Source organism: Triticum aestivum, chromosome 7D, assembly GCF_018294505.1.
Source record: "Triticum aestivum cultivar Chinese Spring chromosome 7D, IWGSC CS RefSeq v2.1, whole genome shotgun sequence".
NCBI lineage: Eukaryota > Viridiplantae > Streptophyta > Magnoliopsida > Poales > Poaceae > Triticum > Triticum aestivum.
In genome coordinates this window covers 71,298,523-71,319,676 of record NC_057814.1, presented here as the reverse complement: position 1 = coordinate 71,319,676, position 21,154 = coordinate 71,298,523, and positions in this window count along the sequence as shown.

Genomic DNA, 21,154 nt, shown 5'->3' with positions numbered 1-21,154 from the left:
GTTCATAAAGAATGGAGTAACGCATTAGGCAAGATGACATGATGTAGAGGAATTAACTCAAGCAATATGATGAAAACCCCATCTTTTTATCCTCGATGGCAACAATACAATACGTGTCTTGCTGCCCCTGCTGTCACTTGGAAAGAACACCGCAAGATTGAACCCAAAGCTAAGCAGTTCTCCCATTGCAAGAAAAACCAATCTAGTTGGCCAAACCAAATCTATAGTTCGAAGAGACTTGCAAAGATATCAAATCATGCATATAAGAATTCAGAGAAGATTCAAATAATATTCATAGATAAACTTGATCATAAATCCACAATTCATCGGATCTCGGCAAACACACCGCAAAAGAGTATTATATCAAATAGATCTTCAAGAACATCAAGGAGAACTTTGTATTGAGAATCAAAGAGAGAGAGAGAGAGAGTGAGAGAGAGAGAGAGAAGCCATCTAGCTACTAGCTATGGACCCGTAGGTCTGTGGTAAACTACTCACGCTTCATCGGAGAGGCAATGGTGTTGATGTAGAAGCCCTCCGTGATCGAATCCCTCTCCAGTAGGACGCCGGAAAAGGCCCCAAGATGGGATATCATGGGTACACAGAAGGTTGCGGCAGTGGAAAAGTGGTTTCGTTGCTCCCCTGGATGTTTTTGGGGTATAAGAGTATATATAGGAGGAAGATCTAGGTCAGGAGACCCTCGAGGGGCCCACAAGGTTGGGGGGCGCGCCCCACCCTCCTGGGCGATAGTGAACTGTACCCTTAGCTTGTATTGCAACTGCAATAACAATCGGGCGTTGGGCAACACAATATTGCTCTGTGTGGTTCAGAACTTGATTATATACACAGGAGAGGTTAGTTCCAAAAATCGTATAAAATAGCATATAAAACATCCAAAACAGATAATATAATAGCATGGAACAATAAAAAATTATAGATACCTTGGAGACGTATCAGTGGCCTATAACTAAATCGTTATTTTATTAAAGAGACACGTATTATCATGCAAAAAAAAGACACATTAAGACCTCCTTTGTTTTGGAGGAATTTTATAGGATATGATTCCTATAAGAAATTTTCCTTTAGAGCCTTTTGTTCATAGAAATGGATTCTTTTTCCTACATAGGATTGGTTCATATCCTTCACATTTCAAAAGAAAATAAACATGAGCCTAGACTCGATGGAAAAATTCCTATGATGTGAATCAAATAACATCTCCTTTCTTATTCCTACTGATACGATTTGAGATACATATCATTTCATTTTCTATAAGTTTCTATTTCTATGATAATCCTATATCCTATGAACCAAAGGGGGGCTATGTCACATCCCTAGTTCTGGTATGCACTAGGCTAGCCCTTCATGTGAGCATCATGTTTAAATTCAAATGAAATTTGAATTGAGGAATTTTCAAAAGCCTCAGAAGACCTCTAAAAATAACCAACATTTAAATCTCATCAAATGAGTCCAAGAAAATGTTCCTGTTAATCTCTGGAAATATTGGCAAGGGATAAAATTCAAACCAATATTTCTAGAATCTCAGAAACAATTATTTTGGGCCTTTGAATTAATCCAATAAATATTTGAATTGGATCTATATTTGTTATATAATAAATATATGTTCAATAATTCTGGAAATTGTTGTGTAGCTTTGGATAATTCCATTTAGTTCACACAATTATTTTCATGAATTTTGAAGATGGTTTGGTCTTTGAACTAAATCAAAACATAATAGCAAAATTAGAAAAACAGAACAATTAATAAGAGAGAGAGAGAGAGAAGGACCCACCTGGGCTTCTCACCTGCAGCAGAGCCAACCCAGCTCCTGATCTGGCCCAGCCCACCAGGGGCTCCCCGGTCTTCTTCCTCCTTTGACAGAAGGACAGAGGCGCGTGGCCACCGCGCGCCGGCACGCGCCCGAGCCACCTCCTGCTTCCGCCGCTTCTGGAGCCAGCCCCGAGTGCCACGCACTCCCTCTCGACCCCCTCGCTCTCTCCGTGGACCCCCTCCCCCTCCTCTGCTCTCTCCCGCAGCACCACCGAGCGCGTTCGCCGCTGCCGCTCGCCATAGCCATGGCCACCACCTCTCCTACGCACCCTGGAGCTGCCCACGAGCTCCGCCTCGTTCCTCTCTTCCTCCTCACCGAGCCTCCCGACGCCGGAAGCCCCGAAAACGTCGCCGGCATCGTCGGGCACCGGAGATCGTCGCCGCCGATTCGTCGTCCACAGGGCTTCCTCAAGCACGCTGGCCATCCCTACGGCACCGCTATGAGCTCCCGCTCCGAACCCCTCTCTTCCCCGCCTCTTTTGCGCGGCGTAGCCCTAGCTTCACCGGAGCAGATAGCTCCTCGCCGCCGGCCATGCCGCCACCGCGGCTACGGCCACGCAAGCTCGCCTCCGAGCACGTCAACGCACTCAGGGAGTCTCCAGGAGCTCGAGCCACCCGCCCGTTAGGCCTGCCCTGCACCGTAGCCGCGACCCCGTGCACACCCGAAATCCTTCCGCCGCTGCGAGCTTGATTCCGGTAAGCTTGGGCCGTCCCAGCCCCTCCCGTCTGCCCTAGCAGATGCGCGCGAACGCCAGCTCGCCGTAGAGCCAAACCCCGCCGCAAACCGCTGCCTGTTGTGCGAGCCCGAGCAACTCCGGCGTGCCTCCGCCGTGTTCCGTGGTCGCCGCCGGCAGATCTCCGGCGTGATGATGTGGCAGCCTCATTAGTTGCTAATGACCACTCTAAACACCCCCTTGAGCCACTGCCATGTGGGCCCCTAAGCCTAATTAGGTTAGTCTAGTTTTCCTTTTCTGTTAGATTAGCGCTAATGCCGTGGACCCCACGTGTCAGCTCTGACCTTTGCCTAGTCAGCGTTGACCAGGCCCACCTGCCATCCACCCAAACTAGCCCTGAGACACTGATGTGTGGGTCCCAGCCATCAGGTTTGACCTGGACTGGCGTTGTTGACCTGCTGATGTCATGCAGTCGTCATGCTGACGCAGTAATGCATTTTCTGGTTTTAGTCTAATTTAAAATAACCAGGAAATTCCAGAAAATAGTATAAACTTCTAAAAATCATAGAAAATCAACCATAGCTTAGAATGAAATAATTTATATATGAAAAATGATCAGAAAAATCTAATCTATCCATCTGTACCATTTCCATGCATGTCTGAACAACTTAAAGTTGCTGTATAAGACAATTTGAATAAATGGCATTTGAAATGCCTTACATGGAGTTTGAATTTGAACCTTGGGTTCAAACCAACTTCATTTAAATCGTTGCTAGCTGCATTAGCTCAACTCACATCATATTGCCATGTCATGATCATGCATCATATTGTCGCATTGCATTGATTGTGTTCTTTCTCTGTTGCCGGTGACTGTCCCCTCTCAGTAGACGACATTCCGACGATTATTCGATGACACCGATGAAGAACTATATTATCTTCAGAAGTGCCAGGGAAGCAAAACCCCCTTGTTCATTCCGATACAATCCCACTCTCTCGCTCCTGCTCTCTTTTACTGCATTAGGACAACATCGATTCAACTGTTACATGCTGCGGTAGCTGAACCCTTTTCCTCTGCATGACCTGTCATTGCCACAGTAAATAGATGAAACCCACTAGCATGAGTAGGAGTTGTTTGAGCCCTGATGTGCCTACTCATTCATGCTTGTTTGTCATGCCTGCTACTGCTTAGAGTTGAGTCAGGTCTGATTCATCGGGGATGAATTGGAATGGTGATGAACATGTCCTACTGTGTGAACACGATTTGGTAAAGGTAGCGGTGAGAGGCCATGTAGGAGTCCATGGTGGGTTGTCTCATTGAAGCCGTCCTCGGGAACTGAGTTCTGTGTTTGTGATCCATGAAACAGCTACAACCACACGTTGGGCCCTGAAATATGACCCCGCTCGACTTCTTAACCACCCTAGTCCTCTGTCCAGGAGTTTCAAGTAGTTTCTGGTGTTTGTAGTATGCTGGAGGCCGTGCGCAGCGCTGACCCGAGGGGTGGGCTGTGATGCGGTAGGCACGTGGCACGGTGTACCGGGCGCCCGTTTGGTGTCTCGGGAACCCTGCACACATCGTTCGGGGCCGTATGTGGAAACCTCGGCCGGACTCCCTGCGGATGGAACCTGGATAGGCGATAAACCTGGACTAGAGACTTGAGTGTTTAGGTAGGTCGTGGTCTACACCCACGTCGGCTTTCGCTTGAAGTCTGCCGAGCACATGTCGTGTGCAGACGCTAAGTGGTGGAAACATGTGTGAAGAAGTACACCCTTGCAGGGTTATAAATGATCTATTCGAATAGCCGCGTCCACGTTAAAGGACTTCTGGGTTGCCTATAACAGTTCATAGACAAGTGAAAGTGGATACTCTAAAACTCGCAAGATAAGAGTGAGTGCTATGGATGGCCTTCTCGTAGGGAGACGGGAGCGGATCCATAGTGGTGTATTGATATGGTGAATATGTGGACTCGTGTGCGCCACCTCAAAAGAGTTGCTTGCAAGTCGTAGTTCAGGTTAGCCACTGAGTCAAAGCTGGCTTGCTGCAGTTAAACTCCACTACCCCCTTTGTTGATACCGATGCATATGTAGTTAGTTCTGATGTAAGTCATGCTGGGTACATTTGTACTCACGTTTGCCTATTTTATGTTTTGCAAAGAGACGTCAGTCTCGCTAGTAGTTCCGTGTGGACTTTGACGTTTAGCTTGATACCTCAGCTACGATCTTGTGCCCTCGGCAGGGTCTTGTAGATAGTCAGGCTTCTCAGCCTTCTTCATTTGTAGTTGTCTGTACTCAGACAAGTTAAGCTTCCGCATGTGCTTGTTGCTTGTATGCTTTTTATGTTGGAGTCATGAGACCCATGTTTGTAATACTTGGCTCCTCGGAGCCTAATGGATAAATACTTGAGTCGTAGAGTTATGTTGTGATGCCATGTTGTATTTACACATATCGAGCATATTGTGTGTATGATTGAAATGCTTGGTATGTGTGGGATCCGACAACCTAGTTATTTATCCTTGGTAGCCTCTCTTATGGGGAAATGTAGTCTTGTGCTTCCACGAGCCATAGTAGTCTGCTACAGCCCGGTTCACCGGAGTCCTGCTAGCCCAGCACTACTGCTCCGGAACACTTGACTGGCCGGCATGTGATTCACTTCGTTCCTGTGTCTGTCCCTTCGAGGAAATGTCACGCGGTGACATCCGGAGTCCTGCCTAGCCTGCTACAGCCCGGTTCACCAGAGCCTGTTAGCCCAGTGCTACAGCCCGGATTCGCACGCTGCTGACCGACATGCTCGATGTTGATTCATGTATGCCTGTCCCCGTAAGTTGGAGCCACTTTGGGTTCACGACTAGTCATGTTGGCCTGGGTTCTCTGTCATATGGATGCTAGCGACACTATCATATACGTGAGCCAAAAGGCGCAAACGGTCCCGGGCCATGGTAAGGCGACACCCGTGGGAATACCGTGCGTGAGGCCGCAAAGTGATAGGAGGTGTTACCGGCTAGATCGATGTGACTTGGAATCGGGGTCCTGACAGCGTTGGTATTAGAGCCTGACTGCCTGTAGGATTACCAAGCCAAACTGGTCAAAGTTGAGTCTAAAAATGCTTTAGTTATATAGGGGAATTGATTGTGGAAGGGAACGTAAGGCTCTTTTTACTCCTTATACCTTATGCCTTCTGATCCGAGTCAGCCTCTTCTTTTCTACGGGGATTAAGAACTAGGCCTTCTCATCTATCTATCAGGATGACGAGTTACTATGATAGAGACTTATAGGATTGATGGATTTAAGCCTCAGTTCAGTTTCTACTACTTTTAGTATGTTGTTAGTTGAACCAGAACCTTGATATGATGTTGTTAAGTAACTATGCAAATCCTTGTGAATGTCTCAAATCTTTTTCTGAGCATTTACAGCCGTTATGCTGTCCGAGTCATCCCAGGTTTCTAAATAGTCTGATGCATTTGCAAATCCCTTCTTTCCATTCCTGATGTTCTTTATGGTCAGAATAAGCACACTAACCGGTGCGTTGAGGTAATTTATTGCCTCGACATATATGTTGGAGTTATTATTACGACCCTAGGTGTCTTAGAAGATTACCTAGTAAACTAGCCATGTTTTGTGTTCCCCGTGTGATGATTCTGGCCACCATTCTTGAAAGCATCCCGTGATGCCATTTAGTAGTAGGTATTATATTCCTGTGTTCTTGAACCCGAGATTCACCCTACTTACCTCATGTTGATAGTGTTGCTAGTTCCTTTAGGATATTAGTAACCTTTGCGATAGTCCTCGAGGTTTGTGGTACATCCTTCTTCCAATTACCATGAACCATTCTTGGCAGGAGTTCTTTTGAACCAAAAGGTCACGACCAGAGTGCTCTTGATGAGTTCTCCATTCTATATTGTGAATCTGCTAGTTCTACCCTTTCCGCATGGGTTATCCGGAAGAAATGTTGAGCTTCGCTCGACATATTAATCTATGCATCCACAACTCAGAAAGATATATGTTTCCTTGAGTTGTCCCTCTACATTTGTATTCCGACCATCGTCTATCAATTGATAGTCAGGAGTAATTGTGCATCCGTGTTATCGATGCTTATTATTCTTGTGGTCCGTCAAGACATTCTATTTCAGAATGACTAGGAGAAACAAACTCCACTACCTCATCCATTTCTAGGATTGGGTCAAAGCAGTTGTATTCCACAGATCAAATGCAATCAAGCTTTTGCTCTGTTCTACCCTGGAGTATTACCCCCTTTATGTCAGGATTGTCATGAGAATTGCACCCTCTCTTATGAATTCTTGACGTAGTGATACTTCTCGCCATCATTATTCATCCTCGGTGTCATGTTGTCGCAACTGGAATGCCGACAAGTGAATCGTGATGTGTGAAATCAATACTCCTAGCAACTGTGTTGCTTGGTAGTTAATGGCCAATAATCTTATCCTTAGCGTGTTGATTATTGAATCATCACCCTAAGGTTTATCGTGCTACCTAGTCCTTATTTCCGGTGCACTTTTCGATCAATGAGTTAGGATAGTGTCAATCTTTGCTTATTTGATCATATCATCTTGCCCTGAAAAGCAAGATTGTTCTCGAGCTTAGTAACATATCGGTGGTTCGTGATGTTCCGAATATCTTCTCGGAAGCATTACCAGGTTGTCACCTGACCGCTATGTTGAGCTCGTGGTTAAGTTGGTTTCTTGTAAACCACCCCTTCTCCAAGAATCCGTGTTGGATACCCCTGAGCTAGTTGGTTAAGCCAAACAACAACTTGGAGAGTTGGAAGATAAAGCTTGTCTGACTTAGTTCATCTAAAAGGATATCTTTTGAGTGTGTGTGTTGAAGAAAGATGATATCTTCATTGATTGATCCTCGTGATCAATTGTTGGATCTATTGCCTTGTCAAAACTTTGACTTGAGTATGGGCTATCATCAAGTCAAATCAGAACCAACGATGTTCGTAATGTTGTCTTACTCGTGGTTGATCCCTCGAGCATACACCATTACATATTTTGGTCTGACCAATGCTATCACCGTGTTCACATGATGGTGGAAGTCCAGTGATATGGAAATTTTGATGAGTTGTTGTTGAGCCCATCAGCAGCATTTTGTCTCCCCCATGATTCATGTTGAACATCAACCTAGTGTTGGAAACTTTGTAAGCAATGCCTTCGTGTTCCGTTCATGAAGCTTATGCTTGGATGGAAAAAGTGACTTCCTCGAATTCATGTGCATTTGGTGCAAGTTGCCGCCATGAATTTGAGAAAGGTTTGTTTTGTTTCCCTTGGAATCATCCCAAATTAGTCATGCATACGTGCGAAGTATTCTATGGTTTGGTAGATTAATTACCTCCACTCCATACGTGTTCCTAGCACACCAAGCCACTGATTGATTTGTTCAAGGAGAAGAAGTTTCTTCTTAAGAGCTAGACTCACGCAAGGACTTTTCGATATCCTCGTTGATGGTTCCCCCTGAACTCGGTAGTGTTTCGTTGTAAGACTACCAGGTGACCATGCTTGTCTAGGACATCGTGTTCACATGCTTGTAGCAAAACTGGCTCATGTTTTGGAGCTTACTACCGTAGTTAATTCCCCCGAGAATCTCGCAATGTCACCTCGTCGATTTGTGTTGCAAACTTTCATTTTCTTTCCAGACCCGATGAGTCTGGATTATCCTGACACCAGCCGGATCAGAATCTCAGGCAGATATGATGGTTGGAACGTTTCTCAAGAACTATAATATTGGTCTCTCTGTAACCCGGTAAAGTGGATGTTGTGGCCAACACACCCAACCGGAAGAATTATTATTGTAGTATCTTGATTGAGAAAGTTGGCCACCTCCCCATAAGGATCTCGTAGAATTTATTCTAATAGATGTTCCTTATGGATTTTTGTGTTCCCGAAGTTCGACCTTTTACTTGATGTTCTAGATATCAAACCATATCTATGAATGGATTACGCTAGCACATCAAGGAGAACATTAGAAGCAGAGTGCTAAATGCCTCTCGGTCGATCATCCAGATTCTGTTTCCTTAGCCTCGCTAAGGGGAAGTCCGAGAAGGTGTTATCTTCGTTTGTATCCGCATCATCCATCACTAGTCATCATGGTAGCATGTCGTGTTGCCAGGATCCTTGCCACGGATGTTGGTAAAACCTTGATGAATATGGAAATGCTCAAGTTCTTCACGCGCAAGCAAAGTCATCCCTTGCGTTGTCTTCAACAAGGTAGTCCACATCATCCATTCTATCCCGAGTGTGTCGTTCTCCCGAACTCCGTCAAACGGTCATTCGTAAATTGCCTCAGGCTGGTGAGAAGAGTTCCAATGATCTATGTATCAAAAGTAATTCCTTTTTGCCACTTGAGGGAATAATTCTACGAGTCACCTTCCCTAAGATGCCCCGTTATGGAATCATGGCAATTTTTCCTCGCTACTTTGAAAGCCTCGTCAAATTGTTTCTTCCATCCCTCCTGATGCATGTTCTGCCTCTCAGCTCCAGAGATGTTTCTATGTCTCATTCCGTGAATTGATCTTGTGATCATCTAGATGATCCTAAGTTGCTCGAATCTCAGGAAGATCGATTCCTCTAAAATTCTCCCTTTCTACTTGTTGTCATGTTGGATGTAGTTCTCAAAGCAAGACATCGAGATCAAGGTGATGCAATGAATCAACATCCTCGAGAAAGACATCTGTATCGTGAAGATTGTGTTAGCTTGGGTCCCCTCTGTCTTCTTACCTCACGTCTTGAATCTCGGGACGAGATTCTTGTTTAGTAGGGGTGAGTTGTCACATCCCTAGTTCTGGTATGCACTAGGCTAGCCCTTCATGTGAGCATCATGTTTAAATTCAAATGAAATTTGAATTGAGGAATTTTCAAAAGCCTCAGAAGACCTCTAAAAATAACCAACATTTAAATCTCATCAAATGAGTCCAAGAAAATGTTCCTGTTAATCTCTGGAAATATTGGCAAGGGATAAAATTCAAACCAATATTTCTAGAATCTCAGAAACAATTATTTTGGGCCTTTGAATTAATCCAATAAATATTTGAACTGGATATATATATTTGTTATATAATAAATATATGTTCAATAATTCTGGAAATTGTTGTGTAGCTTTGGATAACTCCATTTAGTTCACACAATTATTTTCATGAATTTTGAAAATGGTTTGGTCTTTGAACTAAATCAAAACATAATAGCAAAAATAGAAAAACAGAACAATTAATAAGAGAGAGAGAAGGACCCACCTGGGCTTCTCACCTGCAGCAGAGCCGGCCCAGCTCCTGATCTGGCCCAGCCCACCAGGGGCTCCCCGGTCTTCTTCCTCCTTTGACAGAAGGACAGAGGCGCGTGGCCACCACGCGCCGGCACGCGCCCGAGCCACCTCCTCCTTCCGCCGCTTCTGGAGCCAGCCCCGAGTGCCACGCACTCCCTCTCGACCCCCTCGCTCTCTTCGTGGACCCCCTCCCCCTCCTCTGCTCTCTCCCGCAGCACCACCGAGCGCGTTCGCCGCTGCCGCTCGCCATAGCCATGGCCACCACCTCTCCTACGCCCCCTGGAGCTGCCCGAGCTCCGCCTCGTTCCTCTCTTCCTCCTCACCGAGCCTCCCGACGCCGGAAGCCCCGAAAACGTCGCCGGCATCGTCGTGTTCACTGTCGGGCACCGGAGATCGTCGCCGCCGATTTGTCGTCCACAGGGCTTCCTCAAGCACGCTGGCCATCCCTACGGCAGCGCCGTGAGCTCCCGCTCTGAACACCTCTCTTCCCTGCCTCTTTTGCGCCGCGTAGCCCTAGCTTCACCGGAGCCGATAGCTCCTCGCCGCCGGCCATGCCGCCACCGCGGCTACGGCCGCGCAAGCTCGCCTCCGAGCACGTCAACGCACTCAGGGAGTCTCCAGGAGCTCGAGTCACCCGCCCGTTAGGCCTGCCCTGCACCGTAGCCGCGACCCCGTGCACACCCGAAATCCTTCCGCCGCCACGAGCTTGATTCCGGCAAGCTTGGGCCGTCCCAGCCCCTCCCATCTGCCCTAGCAGATGCGCGCGAACGCCAGCTCACCGTAGAGCCAAACCCCGCCGCAAACCGCTGCCTATAGTGCGAGCCCGAGCAACTCCGGCATGCCTCCGCTGTGTTCCGTGGTCGCCGCCGGCAGATCTCCGGCGTGATGATGTGGCAGCCTCATTAGCTGCTAATGACCACTCTAAACACCCCCTTGAGCCACTGCCATGTGGGCCCCCGAGCCTAATTAGGTTAGTCTAGTTTTCCTTTTCTGTTAGATTAGCGCTAATGCCGTGGACCCCATGTGTCAGCTCTGACCTTTGCCTAGTCAGCGTTGACCAGGCCCACCTGCCATCCACCCAAACTAGCCCTGAGACACTGATGTGTGGGTCCCAGCCGTCAGGTTTGACCTGGACTGGCGTTGTTGACCTGCTAATGTCATGCAGTCGTCATGCTGACGCAGTAATGCATTTTCTGGTTTTAGTCTAATTTAAAATAACTAGGAAATTCCAGAAAATAGTATAAACTTCTAAAAATCATAGAAAATCAACCGTAGCTCAGAATGAAATAATTTATATATGAAAAATGATCAGAAAAATCTACTCTATCCATCTGTACCATTTTCATGCATGTTTGAACAACTTAAAGTTGCTGTATAAGACAATTTCAATAAATGGCATTTGAAATGCCTTACATGGAGTTTGAATTTGAACCTTGGGTTCAAACAAACTTCATTTAAATCGTTGCTAGCTGCATTAGCTCAACTCACATCATATTGCCATGTCATGATCATGCATCATATTGTCGCATTGCATTGATTGTGTTCTTTCTTTGTTGCCGGTGACTGTCCCCTCTCAGTAGACGACGTTCCGACGATTATTCGATGACACCGATGAAGAACTATATTATCTTCAGAAGTGCCAGGCAAGCAAAACCCCCTTGTTCATTCTGATACAATTCCACTCTCTCGCTCCTGCTCTCTTTTACTGCATTAGGACAACATCGATTCAACTGTTACATGTTGCGGTAGCTGAACCCCTTTTCCTCTGCAAGACCTGTCATTGCCACAGTAAATAGATGAAACCCACTAGCATGAGTAGGAGTTGTTTGAGCCCTGATGTGCCTACTCATTCATGCTTGTTTGTCATGCCTGCTACTGCTTAGAGTTGAGTCAGGTCTGATTCATCGGGGATGAATTGGAATGGTGATGAACATGTCCTACTGTGTGTGAGCTAAGTGTGTGAACACGATTTGGTAAAGGTAGCGGTGAGAGGCCATGTAGGAGTACATGGTGGGTTGTCTCATTGAAGCCGTCCTCAGGAACTGAGTTCTGTGTTTGTGATCCATGAAACAGCTACTACCACACGTTGGGCCCTGAAATATGACCCCGCTCGACTTCTTAACCACCCTAGTCCTCTGTCCAGGAGTTGCAAGTAGTTTCTGGTGTTTGTAGTATGCTGGAGGCCATCCGCAGCGCTGACCCGAGGGGTGGGCTGTGATGCGGTAGGCACGTGGCACGGTGTACCGGGCGCCCGTTTGGTGTCTCGGGAACCCTGCACACATCGTTCGGGGCCGTATGTGGAAACCTCGGCCGGACTCCCTGCGGATGGAACCTGGATAGGCGATAAACCTGGACTAGAGACTTGAGTGTTTAGGTAGGTCGTGGTCTACACCCACGTCGGCTTTCGCTTGAAGTCTGCCGAGCACATGTCGTGTGCAGACGCTAAGTGGTGGAAACATGTGTGAAGAAGTACACCCCTGCAGGGTTATAAATGATCTATTCGAATAGCCGCGTCCACGGTAAAGGACTTCTGGGTTGCCTATAACAGTTCATAGACAAGTGAAAGTGGATATTCTAAAACTCGCAAGATAAGCGTGAGTGCTACGGATGGCCTTCTCGTAGGGAGACGGGAGCGGATCCATAGTGGTGTATTGATATGGTGAATATGTGGACTCGTGTGCGCCACCTCAAAAGAGTTGCCTGCAATCGTAGTTCAGGTTAGCCACTGAGTCAAAGCTGGCTGCTGCAGTTAAACTCCACTACCCCCTTTGTTGATACCGATGCATATGTAGTTAGTTCTGATGTAAGTCTTGCTGGGTACATTTGTACTCACGTTTGCCTATTTTATGTTTTGCAGAGAGACGTCAGTCTTGCTAGTAGTTCCGTGTGGACTTCGACGTTTAGCTTGATACCTCAGCTACGATCTTGTGCCCTCGGCAGGGTCTTGTAGATAGTCAGGCTTCTCAGCCTTCTTCATTTGTAGTTGTCTGTACTCAGACAAGTTAAGCTTCCGCATGTGCTTGTTGCTTGTATGCTCTGTATGTTGGAGTCATGAGACCCATGTTTGTAATACTTGGCTCCTCGGAGCCTAATGGATAAATACTTGAGTCATAGAGTTATGTTGTGATGCCATGTTGTATTTACACATATCGAGCATATTGTGTGTATGATTGAAATGCTTGGTATGTGTGGGATCCGACAACCTAGTTATTTATCCTTGGTAGCCTCTCTTATGGGGAAATGTAGTCTTGTGCTTCCACGAGCCATAGTAGTCTGCTACAGCCCGGTTCACCGGAGTCCTGCTAGCCCAGCACTACTGCTCCGGAACACTTGACTGGCCGGCATGTGATTCACTTCGTTCCTGTGTCTGTCCCTTCGGGAAAATGTCACGCGGTGACATCCGGAGTCCTGCCTAGCCTGCTACAGCCCGGTTCACCGGAGTCATGTTAGCCCAGTGCTACAGCCCGGATTCGCACGCTGCTGACCGACATGCTCGATGTTGATTCATGTATGCCTGTCCCCGTAAGTTGGTGCCACTTTGGGTTCACGACTAGTCATGTCGGCCCGTGTTCTCTGTCATATGGATGCTAGCGACACTATCATATATGTCAGCCAAAAGGCGCAAATGGCCCCGGGCCATGGTAAGGCGACACCCGTGGGAATACCGTGCGTGAGGCCGCAAAGTGATATGAGGTGTTACCAGCTAGATCGATGTGACTTGGAATCGGGGTCTTGACAGGCTAAACGGGCGACAACGGCTTGATGAACATGAGATGTACCATCTACCGTGGACCTGGAGTGGGATTTCCATCTGTGCCTCGGTACATAATTTTTTGTAGGACTAGTCTACAGACTGTGGCCCATCAACCATTGCTGAGCTGAGGTCCAAAGTGCTCTAGATGGAAGCAATTGAACAAAGGCTCACTGGGATGGCGGCACATTTCAGCTAAACATTGGGAGTCAACGTCGGTGCTCTCCTCTGAACTCTGACGATATGTGCCAGTGAAGGTGTAGAAAAATAGAGAGAACAAAGTTTGTGTCCATTAATTGAACATTCATTTATCCCACAAAAACTAATTAAACATTCATTTACAACAACCGAGATAGGTGCCACTTCCCACGAGTATGCAACATCTATCACATCACAGTGGTCACCGCGGTCACCACACGTGAAAGTCTAATAGTAAATATGCTCCGGAGCCGAATTGATGCTACGGATTATGGGGGCCATAACATCACAGTCAGTGGCAGAGCTATGTACAACTGGGTGTTTGGGGGGGCGCTGTTGCCCCCAGCCTTTGACCAAACTTTCATTTTGAGGGAGGGCTTACATGATATTTTTGTTTAGCATTTTGCACCCCAAACACTCATGTTTTGGCATTGCCCCTCTACCCCCGGCAATTTCTACCTAGCTCCGCCAAGGACACAACCAGTGGTCACCCCGAATCTCAGCATAGTTGGATGGTAGAGATTTCGGGAGTCAATATGCTCAGGAGCCGAATTGGGTTTCTTGAGTTGGGTTGCCTTTTGAGGACAACTCCTTAAAATTCTGCATCTCTAAAAGTTTAAGGGATCGGTTAGGTGCACTTAACTCCTCATTTTGAGGAGTAAAAGGTATTTAAGGGATCGGCTCTAATCTTATTCTGGGTTTTTCTCTCCACCACCTCTTCGTCTGTCTCCACCTTCCACCATTTTTTTTTGTTTTTTCACCCCTTCTAGTTTTCATCCAACCAATATTTGTTAATTGAAAGTGTGTTATATCGACTAGAGGGGGGGTGAATAGGCGATTTTTATGAATTCTTCACTGTGGAATTTGCTAGTGAGGAAATTCCTTAGCGAAAAACTACTTGCAGCGGAATAAGTACTCAAAAGTATGCATAGCAGAACACAAGCATGGTCATCATGATGAAATGAAGACAAGCACAGAGTACAGAAAGCGTAAACACAGGATAACACAGGATGAAGACAAACAGATAGAAGAAATTGAACTGAGGAAATTGAGAAAGTCTTCAGTCAAAGTCTTCAAACACAGATATGAATAAGTGCACAACACAGTTATGAGGAAATGAAAGAGTTGAGGAAATAGAACCAGTAGGCTTGGTGAAGACAATGATTTGGTAGACCAGTTCCAACTGCTATCTCAGTTGTACCTCTGGTTGGAGCGGCTAGGTATTTAAACCTGAGGACACACAGTCCCGGACACACAGTCCTCACCGTATTCTCCTTGAGCTAAGGTCACACAGACCTCGCCCAATCACTCGTGGTAAGTCTTCAGGTGACTTCTGAACCTTCACAAACTCGGTCACTCGGCGATCCACAATTCCTTTTGGATGCTCTAGACCATGACGCCTAACCGTCTGGAAGAAGCACAGTCTTCAAAGGTAACCAGCGTCGGATCCACGCAGGATCAATCTCTTCAGTGATGCTCAATCACTTTGGGTTTGTAGGTGTTTGGGTTTGGGTTTTCCTCACTTGATGATTTTCGCTCAAAGTCCTCGGAGGATGGGATGCTCTCAAATGACAAGTGTCATTTTCTCTCGGAGCAGCCAACCAGCTAGTGGTTGTAGGGGCGGCTATTTATAGCCTAGGGAGCAGCCCAACATGATAAGACATAAATGCCCTTCAATGATATGACCGTTAGGTGGGTAGATATTTTGGGACGGCTGGCGCATAGCACAGCAACGGTCGGAAAATTTGAGTATCAAATTCCTCAGGGCTATCATGTTCCTCACTGTGTAGGCAATCCGCACTGGCGAATTCCTAACTCCTCAGTCAGAACAAATTCCTCAGAGACCAGAAGAACTTCGTCTCTGTCATTGAAGAATATTACTGAACTGTATGAGATTTCCAATGGCTTCACTCGAAGGGATTGGTAGGTGTAGGATTTTGAGTTGAGCATCACATGGAAAATTTTCCTTAGTATTTCCTCGACCCCCTTTAACAGTACGGTGTTTCCTATGACTCAAGAAAGGGAAAATGAAACTACAAAAACAAAAGTATTCATGCTTCATGTACCTCAAATGTATACCAAGTCTTCAAGGTCACACCAATTTCTTCACTTTCAAAGTCTTCAGAAATCCAAAGTCTTTAGTCGAAGAATTTCATTTTGAGGGGTCGACTTTCTCTGTAAATATCAAACTCCTCATAGACTTATAGACCTGTGTACACTCATAAACACATTAGTCCCTTAACCTATAAGTCTTCAATACACCAAAATCACTAAGGGGCACTAGATGCACTTACAATCTCCCCCTTTTTGGTGATTGATGACAATATAGGTTAAGTTTTCAACGGGGATAAACATATGAAGTGTAAATACTGATATTGAGGAATTTGATTGCAAGATATAAAAGACTCCCCGTGAATATGTGCATAGTGAGGAATTTGCTTTTGAAGCAATGCACACTTGAAGAGTTGAATCAATGAGATCTCCCCCTATATCTTGTAATTCATACACGCATTTGACATATAATATGAAGAATTTGAAATGCATGATGAAATATGGTGACTGATGTAATTCAGGATGCGTGCAATAACATTAACGAGGAATAAGCATGCAGAAGAAACAACAAAAGTATCAGGCCACCATAGAGTTTAAGTTTACAACTCGATCCAACAAAGTCATCAGAACAACGAGAGTTGTAACTTAGAAAAAAAACGCCCATATAGATAGACCCGCTTGAAGACTAACTCAAATTTCTCCCCCTTTGTCATCGAATGACCAAAAGGTTCAAAAATGAGGACTAACGCCCCTGAAGAATATCAAGTTGATGAAGGAGCGCCAGCGTTGTTGGGGTCGTTTGTTGATGTAGGGCCTGCCGCAGTGTCTTCCAAGTCTTCATGCTCGTCGGTGTCACGCGATGAAGAGTAGGAGCTGGCCACCAAGGACGGAACCTTGACCTTCTTGTATTTCTTCGGTGGAGGTGCAGACCAGTCAAAGTCCTCCTTGATGCCCATTTTCTTCAGATCTTCTGCGCTATAAATGTGCGACAGAATAGCCCAGGTGCGGTTGAGGGTTTCATGAAGGTAGTAATGGTTTTTCTTCACTGCATTGTGGGTAGCAGTCATGTTGTGAAGAATTGAACCAAACTGACGCTTGACCCATTTGTGATTGCGATCAACCTTCTAGTGAACACTGAGGAGAAGCTCACGGTCAGTCATCACCCTGGGAGCTGTGCCTTGAGGATTTGGCTTGGTTGCGTTGGCGGCAGAGTCACGGGTGGCAGAGTCATCATTGGTGGAGTAGGATGCAGCCTTGCGAAATTGACCATCGAATGGACGAATGCCTTCATCAATAACAGCAGTAGCCTTGCCCTTTTCATCAGCTGAGGAAAATGTCCATTTGAGGACTTCAATCGGGGGCAAGTAGCTGCAATGGTTCAGTGTATCAGCTTTGTAGTTGAGTGAAGACCTTGTTCGGATGAATCTCATAATCCACGGAGCATAAGGCTTCCACTCAAAGGGTGACATTGCGACATTGGCCAGAGTCCTCATGAAGAAATCATGGAAGTTGACGGGAATGCCATGAATGATATTGAAAAGCAGATTCTTCATGATGCCAACGACTTCTTCATTCGAGTCGTGGCCCTTGATAGGACTCAATGTCTTCGTCAGAATGCGATAGACAGTCCGAGGCACATATAACAATTCCTTCACAAGGAATTTAGTTCTTGGGGCTTGACCTGGCTTCAATGGCTTCATCAGCACTTGCATATAGTGATTTGTAAGCTCAGGTTCACTGTAGACGCAGCGAGCAGCTTCAAGGGGAGGACTGAGAGGCAAAGCACGAAGTAATTCAGTAGCCGGTGCCTTGTAGTGAGTATTTTTAGACATCCAGTCCAGCACCCATGAATTCACATCTTCAGAGTCTCCGGTGATGTGCAGAGTTGCATAAAATTGAAGAATGAGCTCTTCATTCCAATCACATATATCAGTGTAGAAATTTAACAGTCCAGCGTCATAAAGAACACTGAGGACCGACACGAAGCACAGCAGAGATTCCATATCCACGTGAGGAATGTGCTCATGATCGAAGACTTTGTCTTTGTTGAACAGCACTGAGGAATAAAAATTTGCCTGGCCGGCAGTCCAGAAACGCCTCTTCCTAATGCGAGCAGAGTCATACGGGTTGTAATCAGTGAAGAATACGTGCTCGCCGAAGAAATCATTAACCTTGAATTTTTGCTTCCTTGAGAATGGATCTGTTGGCTTGGGCAGAGGAGTGTCAGTCAGTTGCATTACAACCTCAGGAATCGCAATCTCAGGTTCTTCAGGCTGAGGAATTTCTGGTTCCTCTTCAGTGGCAGCCTGGCTCTTCAATTCTTCATTTTCATTTTCTTCAGCACTAGTGGCTGGAATTTCTTCACGAGCTTCATCAGATCCCATTTGAACTGTAGTTGCTGGGGACTGAGGAATTTATTGCAATGGTGTGAAGAGTGGAGAGTTGGGGTGCTGACTTTCCCAAAAGTCATCATTCATCACTGGTGTGGTATAGCCAGTGTCCACGTCTTCATCTTCTATTTCTTCAACGCCGGCCTCTTCAGCAGTAAACTGAGGCATAGGCGAGGAAACTGTGGGGGTTGAAGGGATTTTATCCACTTCAATTTCTTCATCCATCTGCTCTGAGGAAGCAGCAGAAGGATTTTCTTCATCAGATCCGTTAGGGATCACATATTCTTCATCAAAAGGGACGATTTCCTTTGATGGCATGGAGGAAACAGGAACATCATCAATTGGATTAGCAAATGAGCTTGCCAATTTCTTCATCTTCTTCGGTGCTGAAGAATCTGAAGGAGCTGATGATTTCCTTTTCTTCACTGCTGCACGCTCTGCAGCCTTGGTCTTCTTCACATCTGATGCAGATGGAAGGATTGGAGTTGGGGTAGGCGCAGGAGGAGCAGAGGAATGTGGTTGATTTTCTTCAGGCACAACAGATGCAGTTGCCCTGACCTCTTCATTTTCTTCAGGCGCACCACTAGTGGATGCCCTAGCAATTTCATCAGCGGCTGGATTGCAGTCATCAGCCCTGGAACTCACATTTTCTTCAGCAGCCTGAATGTCATCAGCGGTGCTGGCATGTTCTTCAGTTGGCTGAGCAGATGCTTCAGCCTGAGGAATTTCTTGTTGCAATGGGGCTGCAACATTGGAGGTGAACTTCTCAGTCAGTTTAACAAACCTGACCTCGGCTCCGTTCCAATCAGCATAGTAAGCATTGAAATCATCGCTGAGGACTTTGATTTCAGACTGGATCTTCACAAGTTCATCAGTTGTCATAGAGACAACGTTGTTCTTCAGGAATTTCTCCTTCCTGTACTGCGCTTTCTTGAGCTGCCTGGCCTTCTCAAATTTCCATTTCTCTTCTTGGATGAAGGCAGTCAGCATATGACTTTGGCCAGGAGTCAGCTTGAAGTCAAGCATAGGGGTGTTTGGGTCCTTGTGCCAGAGATCAATGTAATCGAGGATCAACTTTGGATCCAAAAGCAGAGGCACATTTGTGCCCTTGGCTCTAGCGGCCCTGACTTGCCTATCTCTGATGATTTCAGCAAGTTCTTCATCATCAGCTTCGTCTTCTTCAGACGGCACTTGGAAGGCGACCTGCTTCTTGTGAGGACTTGAGCGAGAGCCTCGTCCTGCAGTGGTCTTTGTCTTCAGCAGAGAGGGTCCTGTTGAAGAATTTGGTGCAGCTGAGGAACTAGCTGAAGCTCCTGAGGCAATAGAGATGCCTGTAGTCCTTTGGCACGTGGCAAGATGCACAGGTGCTGAGGATTTGGTCGGAGCAGCTGAGGACTTTGGAGGAGCAGGAGCAGCATGAGGAATTGGCCGTGAGGACATTGACGGTGAAGCACTTGGCTTACGCGCAGGCTTCTTTGCCATGGATTTCTTCGGCTTGACAGAGACCTCAGCGGCAGCAGCAGCAGCAGAGTCTTCATTGAATTTCCTCACTGCTTCTCTAGCTTGTTTAGCCAGCTTGGCCTGGCGCTTGGCCCATTCATCAGGATAATCTTCACCACGCTTGAGGCTGGTGAGATCAGCTTCTTGGCTAGGTGCCAACGGAGGTCTTGAGCATGGAGGATTGAGTGCGAATTTCTTCATGTACTTGGGAGTCACATATCTGTACTCCCTCCACTCTCTTGCCCATCTCCTCTCTATCTTCTGAATGCGCATGTTGCGCTGATTTTTATCTTCCTCAGAGGGTGTGCAGTACCCAGCATAGATGTCCTCAGGGATTTCAAATGCAGTGTTGATCTCAGGCCTCTTTCCTCCTTTCTGTGGCTTCTTTCCATCATCCATTTTCTTCAGATGAGGAATTTGAACAATTGAATTCTCTGAAGAAGTATGCAACCTTTCTTCGAGGAACGCTGCAAATGAGTTAAGTTGATGAGAACCTAGTGATTCAGCAGCGGACATGAGTACCTGTGAACAGAGTATAGTTGCGAGGAAGTTGAAGAGGTCATATGCGTTCTCAGAAGATTTTTCAAAAAGAACAAGTTTGAGGAATTTGACCAGATGAGTCTTGAAGAATTTCACTAAGCGTTCTTTGTCTTAGGTTCCAGAGTTTTATAGATCGAAGATCCACACAATTGAGGAATCTTGAAGAAAAATTATTGCTTAGAGAAACGAATCAAGAACAGATGACATGTGAGGTGTTTAGTGTGTGAAGAATTTGAAGAATAAACACCTTTGAAGATTTTGTAGAAATCATTTGAATCAAGGAGGGCAGTAAAAGTAACTTTTAATTACCCTGAACGAAGAACACGACGAACTGTGAGGTAGAGATGAGAAGTTCGTCTATGCAGATCTTCCACGCCCCAACTCGGCGGAGGAAGATGGCTACGGCGGCGGCGCAGTGAAGATTTCCGCGACCGGCACGAGTACGGTGGCGACGAGGTCGAGGTAGTGAAGCTCTTCCTCAGTGGCGACGATGAAGTAGCGGCGGCGCTAGGGTTTGAGAAGCTCGAGCTGGAGAGAGGTCGAGCGGAGTAAAGGAAGTGAGGAAGGGTAGAGGGGGTATTTATAGCCACGGTGAAAAACTATTCGCCCGAAGAAATTTGACGAACGTGCCCCTGACCCTTCTCATTCGCTTGACATGTGTCACCCACGTACTGAGAAGTGGAGATCGTGTTAGATCGTGGGTGACTAGATAAGTATTTCGGGGGATGCGGAACGGTTTGAGCGGCAAAGCCGAAAATTTGGATAAGATAAGTTAAAAGTTCCGTTCGCAAATTCTTCAGCTGACAAGGACACAGTGAAGATTTTGAACGAGTTTCAAATAGAACGTACATGAAGAATTTGTGAATAGATTGGGTTGAGTATAGCATAGAGGGGGAAGGGTCCGATCACATTCACTTAGTAGAAAAATCAACTTGAAGAATTAGCCATAAGTG